Source organism: Heterocephalus glaber, unplaced genomic scaffold (genome assembly GCF_053883595.1).
Source record: "Heterocephalus glaber isolate CG9 unplaced genomic scaffold, H.glaber_assembly_v1.0 deba00001610, whole genome shotgun sequence".
NCBI classification, from domain to species: domain Eukaryota; kingdom Metazoa; phylum Chordata; class Mammalia; order Rodentia; family Bathyergidae; genus Heterocephalus; species Heterocephalus glaber.
The window spans coordinates 37375974-37388247 of NW_028258381.1; the positions used below are offsets into that span (position 1 = coordinate 37375974).

General features: G+C 44.4%; 2 pseudogenes; one reads left to right on the forward strand and one right to left on the reverse strand.

Annotated features, from left to right (window-relative positions):
• Positions 1–2037: 2037 nt before the first annotated feature.
• Positions 2038–2950, reverse strand: LOC101696686 (protein sprouty homolog 4-like; annotated as a pseudogene).
• Positions 2951–10609: 7659 nt separating this feature from the next.
• LOC101697048 (lipid droplet-associated hydrolase-like) lies at positions 10610–11201 on the forward strand (annotated as a pseudogene).
• The last annotated feature ends 1073 nt before the right edge of the window (positions 11202–12274 follow it).

Sequence of the window (12274 nt, forward strand, 5' to 3'; positions counted from 1 at the left end):
TTATATATTCTAGATAGTAGCCCTTTGTCTGAGTTATAGCTGCTAAAAAATTTTTTCCTACATTGTAGGCTGTCTCTTAGCTGTGTTGGTAGTTTCTCTTGCAGTGCAGAAGCTTTTTAATAAGATGAGATCCCAGTTGTTGATTCTTTGTGTTAGTTCCCATGCTATTGAGGTTTTGTTCATGAAGTCTTTTCCTATGCTAATACCTTCAAGAGTTCTACCTAACTTATCTTCCAGCAAGTTTAGTGTTTCTGTCTTAATATTTAGATCTTTAATCCACTTCAATCTTAGTTTACTGCACGGTGATAGGTATGGGTCTAGTTTTAATCTCTGGCAGGTTGAAATCCAGTTTTTCCAACACCATTTATTAAATAGGCTATCTTTCCTCCAATGAGGGTGGTTGGCTCCTCTGTCAAAGATGAGGTGGCTGAGTGTGTCTGGAGTTGTTTCTGCATCTTCTAATCTGTTCCACTGATCCTCGGGTCTGTTTCTTTGCCAGTACCATGGTGTTTTTATCACAGTAGCTTTGTAGTATAGTTGCAGGTTGGGGATTGTGATACCCCTATCCATGTCTCTGTTGCCAAGAATTGCTTTTGCTATTCTAAATCTCTTCAGGTTCCAAATGAATTTTTGAATTTTTTTCTCTAGTTCTGTGAAGTATATTGTTGGAATTTCAATCAGCATTGCATTAAATCTATATAGCAGTTTTGGAAGTATGGCCATTTTCACTATATTGGTTCTTCCTACCCAGGAACAAGGGATGTCTTTCCATTTTCTTATATCCTCCTTGATCTCCTTTTTCAGGGTGCTGTAGTTTTCAGTGTAGAGGTCTTTTGCTTCCCAAAAGGCTATGTTAACAAGCAGCAGAATCTAAGGAGAGGAAACCCAACCCCAGGGAGGCTCAACTGTCATTCTGCCAATGGAAGGTGCTGCCTCTTCTCCTCTGTTAAAATCCTCATCTTGGTGGGCAGGGGAATTGTGCTCCTTGAGGGTGCTCACCCTAGATTTTGTTTTGTTTTGTTTTGTTTCGTTTTGCTTTGGTACCGGGGATCAAACTCAGGTCCTTGAGCTTGTGTACCAGGCGGCAAAACCACTGAGTTAAATCCCCGGCCCACCTTAGATTTTGAAACCAGACCTTCCTGGGGGTGGCCCAAAAGGAAGCAAATAGTTTTATTATTGTCTTATAAAACACCATTAGCATCTGGTTTAATTCTTCTATAAAATAATAAAATTATTAATAAGATAATTAAAATAATGATTCATCACGGCTGGATAGAGACCACAGCCTCAGACTCATTGGCGAAATATCTGGTCCCATACGCACTGCCCCAGGCTTCTCTACACGTCATGATTCTGAAAAGAATCTGAGGACACATAGCAGGCCGGTAAGTCCGTGACAGGAAAGAACCAGAGGACAGTGCAGGATGAGTGGGCAAGGCCGGGAGAGAGGAATAGGCTGTTCAGCGGCTCCTAAATCCGTCCTTCAGCTCCAAGAGGCTTCGGCTCCTTGGCTATCCTCTGTTCTCAGCAACTCCCAGGTAGCTACAGGGAGGATCCTAAAATGTTCTCCATCTTCCCTAAGGTGCTGGGGCAAACTGCCGTGGGGACAAAGGGGAAGAGAAGAAAGCAGAAGGCAGGTCTCCAAGGGTCCTCCCAGTTAAAAATTCCTCCCAGGCAGCCAGCTCCCAGGAGAGCCAGAGACAATGGCCAAGTGGGAGGCAGAGAGCAGGAGGAAGAGCGACCTGGAAAGCCACCAAGCAGGTGCAGCTTCTATATATGTGTCCACGTCTGTGGTCTGTCTTCCAGAAAAGAACCGCCCCCAGCCACACCCTGCCCATCTGCTTGACAAAAAGTCCCTGAATACCCCCAAAGTGTTTTTCCTCCTTTTGGGGAGTAGAGGGTGAACAGTGATGAACTATCTCTACCTGTTACTTCCTAATCTAGGGGAAGGGAGATGACAGACAAGCAAGATCAGCCTCAGGAGGCTGTCGGGGCCGCCCACATTTCTAGGGACAGCTCTGGGTCTTCAAGTCAGTGTCAGAAAGGCTTGTCGGGTCTGCTGCCTTTGGCGCCCCCAGTGGCTGCCTTGCAGATGACGTTCATGTGCTTGCTCTGGAAACCTGGACTGTGTAGCTGGTTGTAGCCACACTGGGCCAGATTCATGCAGCTGGTGTAGACAGGTAGTAAAGCAGGCAGGGCAGTGCCACGGAGAGGATGCCTGGGAAGGACCAGCGGGGGCAGCAGCTGGAACAGAAGCAGTGGTGGTCAGCAAAGGAGCCCCCATCGTCCTCGGTGCAGTGGTAGAAGACGCCCTGCACCTGGCACATGCATGTGCTGTAGTTGCCCAGGGTCTGGCCTGAGTAGAAGCACTCCTGGTTGCGGAGTCAGTAAGAGGACAATGTCCAGGGAACTCAACATCCCTTGCATTTGCATTTCTCCCACAGGCCTCACACAGCAAGAAGTCTTGTTCAGCTCTGGGGCCCTTGAGGTCCAGCAGCTTACAGTGGACCAGCTTAGGCTGGAGGCACACAGCCCTGGGTGAGGCCTGTGTGGCCACAGGCAGCGGGGCCATGTGACCCAGGAGCCAGTAGTCAGGAGGTGCTGTTGCTGCTGCTCACAGAGCTGGGGTGCCCACTAAAGAAGATCCAGTAGTGGGTGACGTCCTGGTCATAGTGGGCAGGTGTCAGGGCCAGATCTGGAGCCCTACCGGGAGCCACTTGGGGCCAGTGGGGGGCACCAGACCAGGGTGTTCTATATAGTCATTCTCCACGTGGCTGGTCTTCATCTGGCCGATGGGCAGGATGGAGGGTCGGTGCTGGAGCCAGCTGTGGAGCATCCAGCTGTCCAGAAGGGGCTGCACCCTGATGGATCTGGGAGTCAAAGGGGTGCTCTGTGGGAGTGGGGACTCCATGGGGCTGGAAGTCCTGGACTGCTCTGAGAAACAGGCTTCTAGGGGCCTCTGAGGAGCTGCAGAGTCACCACATTGCTCCTAGTCTGTGTAAATTCCTGAAACAGAGAGTCAGTCGCCATTGTATCGCAGACACCAGCCAGAGAAACTCGCAGGGTCCCCAGCATCCTCCAGCACCAACTAACTCCATGCTGTCAGCTCCGCTTGCTGCTTTGGCAGCAGTGTTGCAACCTGGGAACAGAGCTTTGACAAATGGGAAAGAGACCAAGGGTTGGAAGAAGCAGGGAATGACAGCGTCACTGGAGAACTCACACCCCACTCACTGGGAGCTCTGGGTGTTCATGTTAGGCAACAATGAATGCCTTCTTCTTTCTTAAGATTTATTTTGTGATCTTTAACTCTTTATTTTGGGTCTTTGCTCTGTTTTTATTAGTGTTCTTGTAACTTCCATTTCTTCATACATTTCCCCTGGGTTTTGAGATCTTTCTTTTACTTTATCATCTAGGTTTCTCTTTTTGTTTTAAACAGTTCTCAGTGGTTTCCAATCTGTTGTCTATTAATTTTTCTAATAATGATTTGCTGTTGCCCCGTACTGTCACCAGACAGGGTCCTAGGAGGTCCCCTTAAAGAGGGAGATGGGGACCTCAACTCAGTCTGGGCAAGTTCTTGACATTGTCACTGAAAAGCATTTCAGGATGAATCAGTGGGGCCAGGGATTTAGCTCATTGGTTCCGCCGCCTGCCTCGAAAGCACAAGGTCCCAAGTTTGATCCCCAGTACCAAAAAACACCAGGATGCATCAGTGAGAGGCAGAGGCTGATTTATTAGGCAGCGTTAAAGAGTAAGAGGAAATCAGGGAGGGACTTCAGCTTGAGGAGCTGGTGGGGATGCAGCTCTGAGGGAGATCAGGGTTGCCCATCAACAGAGGAATTAGACCAGTTTTTATGGGTTTCTCGGGTGGACTGGACTGCCTGATCATGAGCTCAGTTCTGGTTTTACAGGATGGCTTGGAAGGAATCCTTATTGCTTAATCCTGTCTCCACAAATGAGTGTTTCTGCTGGGAGCTGTCTCACTCTTCCTGAGGTTCTGCCGGAATCCAGGGTGGCCACAGGTTTACCACAACGACTGAAGCCTTCCGGGTCCTCACTGGTATTTGAACGTGCCTGTAAATCTCTTATCTTTGTATCCTGAGTTGTGAAATAGGGTGGAGGTAGGTCATGTAAGTTGGTGAGGACTAATCAACTTTCTTTTTCTAGCTTTTAGATAGATACTTTCTAAATGATTGCCATGCCTGTACACAGAGCTAACAGGGATCTGACACAAAGCTTCAAGGCAGTAGAGGAGACAGATGCCGAATAAAGGTCACGCTTTGTTTTTCTCCCCTCTCTCCATACTAGGGATTGAATTTAGGGCCTTTGTACTGACATGCATTCCCCAGCCCTTTTTATTTTGAGCCAGGGTCTTGTTAAGTCATTAAGCTGTTCAGGCAGGGCTCCAACTTGCCATCCTCCTGCCTCAGCCTTCCAGAGTGCTGGGATCACAGGAGTGCACCACCTCCCCCAGCTCTGTGTTTAGTTATTCTTTGGATATCTATAGGCCCAAGTGAACGGTCCCTATTTCTCTTGTTGTTGATGATGATGTTGTTGTTGTTGTCTTAGCAAAAACAGCTTGAAAGTCCCTGACTGCGTCAGAACAAAACACAAATCATGCTTTTAATGAGTAACAGGTTGAGGGCCTAGGAGTTTGTCTGTCCTCTGTCTCTGCGGTGGTGTCTGTCTGTGGAAGAACAGTGTCATTTTCTGCCATGAACACCCCCTGGTAAAATGGTGGTGGCAGTGCAGACCATGGTGACCATGGTGACAGTGGCCCTGACAGTGGTGGCAATGGGGAAAGGGTGTGAATTTTCCTTCTATTCACCACTATTTATCTTCTCTCTGGCACCTGAGTCCCCTTAAGTCTATTTTGATTTGGTTACTCATTACTCTTTGGCTTTCAGGGAAAATCTTTGAGGTCGAGAAAATCTTATGTAGTAGAGAAAGACACGGTAACTGACAAGTTGCCCCTCTGATGAAAACCAAGAGGGACCTCCTGGCCTTCGCAGTGGAGAAAATCTCCCCTCCCCCCAGGAAGCACTCACCTCTCCCCAGCCCAGGGAACCCTACTGGGCCCTCACTAGGAGGAGGAGGAGTGCGCGTGACCGCAGGGGACCACAGTCCACTGGAGAAACCCATATCCCAAGGATCTGAGCTCTGAGGCACTCCCTCTCACCCTGCTGGATGGACAGAGAATCCTATGGCTGCTCCCCTCTCTAGAGATTTCCAATGGACTCTCTATTTCTCAGGTCAGCTGCAGGCCCTGCTGTGGAACTCTTCCTCCTGGCTGTTTCTTAGCTTGTGTTCTCATTAAGAACACAAGTTGGGAGGAGCATTCAGGGCACCCCTCTTACCCCTACCAATTTTTAAATACACAGTGGCCTGAAGAGATCTTCTTGCCTCAGCCTCCCAAGTAGCTGGGACTACAGACTCCTGCCATTATGCCAGGCTCATTTTGTTTTTGGTTTTTGGTGCTAGCGATTGAACCCAGGGCCTTACGCGTGCTGCACAAGCTCTACCACTGAGCTACAACCCACAGCCTCCTGGGTTTTTAATTTCTAACATCATACAACGTATTGTCCTTGTAAATTATTTATCTTTATGCGTAATTATTAGTCTAAATTTGCAGTACTTGATTCCCAAAACTCCATGATAATAAAAAAAACCTTGTTACAAATTACTGAGTGCCTATTATGTGCCAGGCCTTGAGCTAGGGTATATCTGTCAGCTTATTTAATACTTACCAAGGCCCTATTTTTTTAATCCTGATTTTACAGATAAGGAAATTACGTCTCAGAGAAGTTAAGTGACTCATTCAACAGCACTAGTGGGTGGAGCCAAGTTTCCAGGCTTTCGAGCTTTCCCCCACCCCACACCATCCATGGAGAATACACAAGGTCAGGCTTCCTGTCCCGGGTATGCCGTTTTCCACCCACACTCCCCCCGATGAGCAGCATTAGCTACCTGGGACTCAGATTCTTCTGTTTCAGTCACCTTTGCCTCCCTCCTTCCCAGCACTGTAGAAAGGACAGATGGGATAACGTATGGGGAAGCACTTTAAAAATTATAACATGCTATATAAGTGTAAGAGATTATTATTGAGTGCACAGATAAGCTTGTTTATTTCAAGCACTTTTAGCCCCTTGACAAATGGGAAGGATGTGTCCAGAGACCTCATCAAATTCCCAAATTAGATACCGCTGACACCATATAATTTCTCCCATAAAATGCCATAATGTGTCACTAAAAAATGTAAGTGACCCTTTAAAATATTTAATGATTATATAAACACAGGCATCAGGCTATTTATAAAGTTATTTGTAAATGTTGTCTTGAGCACTTACTGAAACTGTTATGTGAATTATTTCTTAATTTTTTTTAACTGACTAAGGGACAAGCTCTGCTCTAAATTCTACGGTTTTCTCTTTATTTTAATTTCCCTATTTTCTGTCTTAGAAGCATCGCCTTCTTACACCTCTCCAATTTCTCTTCACTTCTGTCATAAAGGCTTTCTGTGGGAGGCCATTTTCACAAAGAAACAGACTTTCTTTTTAATCATTTGTCAAAGATTGTAAAGTACTGGATAATAAGTTGACTCAAAATGCTGCAAATTTGAGGAGAAAGAAAATATCAGAATGGTGATCGGTAGCAAAATTTAGCTTCTCTGAGATCTAGAATCCAGACAGTGGAAAGTAACAACTTGTTGAAGAAAAAAAAGAGAAGCATATTGCCAGGAATCAGGAAGGAAACTGACAGGAAAAACTAGAAGCTACAGAGGAGTCAGAAAGATGGTCCACAACACAAAGAAAAGAAGGAAACTTTTTTTTTTTACTTTCTCCCCAGCTCTTGTGACTCCTGGGGAGGGGAATCAGGTCCCCCAGAAGCAAGGTAAGCCCCCACGCCTGTGAGATCCCAAGAGAAAACACAGCAGAGCCTACTGCCTTTGTGAACTACAAAAATAGGGCAGGGGCTTTATTCTGAGGCTACTCCTTCCATACAGAGGGCAACAGCCAGAGAGGGATTCAAGCGTGGGCGCCTGCCATATTGCCAGAGAGTGCTTGGTCAGGTGACATTTCGGGAAGGGGTTGATTATTTAAATCTTGGACTCAGAACAACTAACAGACAACTTCACTTAGGGGGTTCCTAGTGTCACCCTCCCACAGTGACCGGATTAAGGACAGACATGGACAGGGAGTGGGCTAGAAAGAGATCCCTGAGAAGTTTAAACAGTCCAGGTAGGACACGGGCCCCATACCTTGCAGTGAGAAGCCAAGTCCAGGCTGAGTTGCACTCAAAAGCAGCTGGGTTTGAAAGTGCCTGCTGGCATTAAGGACTTAAGCCTATGCCCTGCTGCCAACATCCAATACAGATCTGAGGTCTGGCTGTGTTCCCTGTCCATCAACTTGAGCAAGGACACATCTCAGCGTGAACATTGCCACAGCTCTCACAAACCTACAGGCTGTTTATGACAAACCAATGGCCAACATCATATTAAATAGGAGAAAGTTGAAAGCTTTTCCTCTAAAATCAACAAGACAAAGATGTCCACTATCACCACTCCTGTTCAATATAGTTCTGGAAATATCAGCCAGAGCAATCAGGCAAGAGAAAGAAATAAAAGGGATATGTATAGGAAAGGGAGAATTCAGATTATCATTATTTGCTGATAACATGATCCGTTACATAGAAGACCCAAAAAATTTCACCAAAAGATTCCTAGAATTTATAACCAGATTCAGTAGCATAGCAGGATACAAAGTCAACCCATAAATATCAAGAGTGCTCCTGCACATGAATAATAAACTCACCAAGCAAGAAATTAGGGAAATAGTACCTTTCACAATGGCATCAAGGGCCAGGGATTTAGCTCAGTGGTTCCACCGCCTGCCTCTACAATGCAAGGTCCTGAGTTCCATCCCCAGTACCAAAAAGACAAAAACAAAACAAACAAACAAAAAACCACAATGGCATCAAGAAAAATTAAATACCTAGGAACGAACCTAACCAAGGAATGAAAGATGTCTACAACAAAAACTACAATACTCTGAAAAAGGAGATAAAAGAGGACTTCAGAAAATGGAAAGATACCCTCTATTCCTAGATAGACACAACCAATACAGTCAAAATGGTCATGTTAAAAATCTGATATACAGATTTAACACTGCCCCAATCAAAACACCAAAAGCATTCCTCATAGAACTAGAGAAAATAATTTTAAAATTCATATGGAACCAGAAGAGACCAAGAATAGCAAAAGCAATCTTGGGCAACAGGGCAAGGGAGGGGAAATCACAATTCTGGACTTCAAGTTATACTATGAAGTTACAGTGATTGAAAAAAAACAGCATGGTTTGGCAAACAAGCAAATAAAAAACAGACAATTCGATCAACAGAACAAAAGAGAGGATGTACAAACAACTGTAAGCACATTCAGCTACCTGATCTTTGACAAAGGGGCCAAAAACATACATTCTTTAACAAATGTACGGGGAAAACTGGCTATCCACATGCAGAAGAATGAATCTGGACCCATATCTCTCACCGTGCACCAAACCAAAATCAAAATGGGTCAAAGATCTAAATAATAAAAGAGAAACACTTTATTTATTTATTTATTTTTGGTACAGGGGATCGAACTTGGGTCCTTGCGCTTGCGCAGCAGGCGGCAAAACCACTGAGCTAAATCCCTGGCCCTAAAAGAAAAACACTTTATCTGCTAGAAGATAAAATAGGTAAAACTCTCAAAGACCTAGGCATAGGCGAGGACTTTTGAACAGAACACTAATTATACAAGAGATAACACCAAGAATCAACAAATGTGACCATATCAAATTTTAAAAACTTCCACCCACCAAAGGAAACAACCAACAGAGTGAAGAAACAACCTACAGAATGGGGAAAAAATAGCCAGGTATTCCTCAGATGGAGAACTAACATCTAGAATATATAAAGAACTTAGAAAATAGATCCCCCCCAAATAAAAGACTCCCCAATGGACAACTGAAATGAACAGACACTTCTCAGAAGAAGAAATACAAAGGGCCAATATATACATGAAAAAATGTTTAACATTTCTGGCCATTAGAGAAATGCAATTGAAAACAACATTGAGATTTCATCTTTTTCCAGAAAGAATGGCCATCATCAGGAAATCAGATAACAATAAATACTAGCAAGGCTTCAGGGAGTGGGGGAAAGACCTGTTCATTGTTGGTGGGAACGTACAACCACTATGGAAATCAGTATGGAGATGCCTCAAAAAAATTAAAACAAGAAATACCATTCAACTCAGGTATTCCTCTCCTAGGTATCGTCCCAAAAGAGTTAAAAGCATAATATTACATTGGTACATGCATAGCCATGTTTATAGCAGCACAATTCGCAATAGCTAAATCTTGAAAATAGCCTATATTTCCATCAGCAGATGAAAGGATAAAGAAAAGGTGGTATTTACATGCAGTATGACTCTGCCATAAAGAAGAATAAACTTGAGTCATCAGTGGAAAAATGGATGCACCTTGAGACCGTAATGTTAAGTGAAATAATACAAAAGCTCAAATACCACATGGTTTCTCTTATATGACAAACCCTATTTTATCTTCTAAACCCAAAATACAAATAGAGAGCAAAATAAAAGTGAGATAATGGGGGGGGGGAAGATGGAAGGAGGGGAAGGAGGGAAGGGGAAAATCCAGATGGAAGGGGAAGGAGGGAAAGGGGACATAAAAAGAAAAATTTTAAAAAACGTATGGAACACCTCAAATGTCCATCGACAACAGAAAAGGTAAATATATTCATACAATGGACACTGAGACTCAGCACTACAAAAAAACAAATCAATGACATAGCTGACAACCTGATAATTCTCACAACTATATTGAGTGCAATAAATCAGATGCAATGTTTCAAATTCATGCCATAATTGTAGCAAATATCAAATGCAACAAATCATGGGCATGCAACATGATTGTTGGGGAGTTTAGATCTCTGACTTAAATCCTTGAATTCTAGCCTGGGTGGTGGTATACACCTGTAATCTCAGCACTCTGAGATGCTGAGGTAGGTGGATTGCAAGCTCAAGCCTAGCCTGGGCAACTTAGTGAGAGACACTGTCTCAAAGTAAAATATAAAAAGACCTGAGGATGTAACTTGCTGTGAAGGCCCTGCGTTTCATCCCCAGTACTGAAAAGAAAAGAAAAAAAAATCCTTGACTATCACGGTTCTCTGATAGAAAATAAGGACTCCTTTAGTCTCTACTCCACCTGTGATTTGAGCAGTCTAGCTTCCTGTGGATGAATAAGCTTCTTAATGTGAAGCCTGAATCTTTCATACAGTATCTCCAGATTCCTCTCCAGAACTCCCCACTGCTGGTTGTTTTTGAGATTATTTAAACGTTGTTTATAGAGTTTAATAGAATCACTTCCACTAATTTTTTTTCTATTGACCATATCTCTCTCTAACTAGAAGCAGGATATAGTTAGTAAAAGAATAGAATTCCAGAATGCTAACAAATGAGGTCAACTGAGAGTCAACTTTCCTATGTGTGTAAGGAAGGGAATGGATGCAGCGCGTGGTGGAGGCAGGGAAGCCAGGCAGAGGAAGGGAAGAAATGGACTCAAAAATTGAGGAAGAAATTCTTGTTTATGAGAAATTCTTGCAGTGTGGTGGAGTTGAAACACAGGTTGTAAAGTGTGGTCCCTGGACTGACCTCTTTAATGATCAAAATGTCAACAGGCCTAAGATGCTTATTTTCATCATTACTGATCCAGATGCTCAAGAAATGAAGGACATCTAGGGACTGCGTGGTCAAATAGAACACAAAATAGCTTTTCTGAGAAGTCAGGTGCCAAAGGACATGAAGCTCATCCTTGTTGGCCATTCAGTAGGCAGCTATATGGTTCTTCAGATCTTGGAGTATGCCCCCGAGCTCCCAGTCATTCATACTTTTCTCCTGTTCCCAACAATTGAGCGAATGGCTGAGACACCCAAAGGCAGGATTGCCACTCCACTTTTGTGCTGGTTTCAATATGCTGTCTATGTTACTGACTACTTACTGCTTACACTGTGTCCTGACATTGTCAAGTCCTGGTTAGTCAGCATTGTCCTTTGAGTGATAAACCTTAAGACTGAGTCAACGCTGATGAATGTAATACAACTGTTCTGCCTCGCTAATGCTGCCTAACTTGGGGCCCAAGAAATGATGACCACTGTGAAGAAAGATTATGATATTATAAAGGAACATTTATCTAAGCTTACATTTTACTATGGAACTTCAGACTCTTGGTGTCCAGCAACACACTATGAGGACATAAAGAAAGATTTTCCAGGAGATATTCGACTCTGTGAGAAAAATATACCTCATGCCTTTGTCCTCCATTTTAGCCAAGACATCGATGACATGATGGCTACCTGGGTAAAAGATAACCTGTCTAAAATATAAATACTGATGCAGGAAACAAGCACCTGCAGCCAGTACCTGGGTCAGTAGGTGTACTGTGTTTAGTAGGTAACTTTAATTTTGATATTAGAAAAGAAAAATTGGGCCAGGGATTTAGCTCAGTGGTTCTGCCACCTGCCTCGCAAGCTCAAGGACCAGAGTTCGATCCCCGGTACCCGCTCCCCCCGCAAAAAAAACAGAAACGAAAAATTAAAAATCACTTGGCTAAAAAACTACCAGCTCCCCATGCTACAGGCTGCAATGAACAATTGGTGAACAATTGCATTTGTGATCTGAATAAAGACCTCTCCACAAGAAGCCCAGTGACACCATGCAGTGTGAGTTAGTCGGCAGGATCCTTGCACACAAAAGAAAATCGAAGTGATTTTAATTGAGGCTCCCTGGGGGATATGATGAAGTACTTACTAAAACATGTAAAAGAGATCGGTGAGTGTGAGGTGTGTGAGATCGCAACAAGGACACACTCATCGCCCAGGAGCAGGAAGTGATAAGTGGTGGGTATTGGTGGTGGACCTGAGTTTCCTTCGAGGATGAAAGATCAAAATCGTCCCAGACCAGCGCTGCACAGTCATGGCTGAGACCATCAGTGCGACTCTGTGACCTGCCTGCATTAGACCAAAAGTAAAGTTCTCCAGATGGCACTTGCCCACTCCCAGGGACAGAGTCACTGAGGACCCTGGTCTGCCCCTTGCCACAGGGTAGCAGCAGGCTGTGTGCAGACTGTAGCCTGCAGGCAGTGGGCTCCCTGCAAGCGCCTTTCCTCCAGTGCTAGCAAGGAGAGGCCCCAGCTGTCCCGGCTCAGATGGGACAGCATGC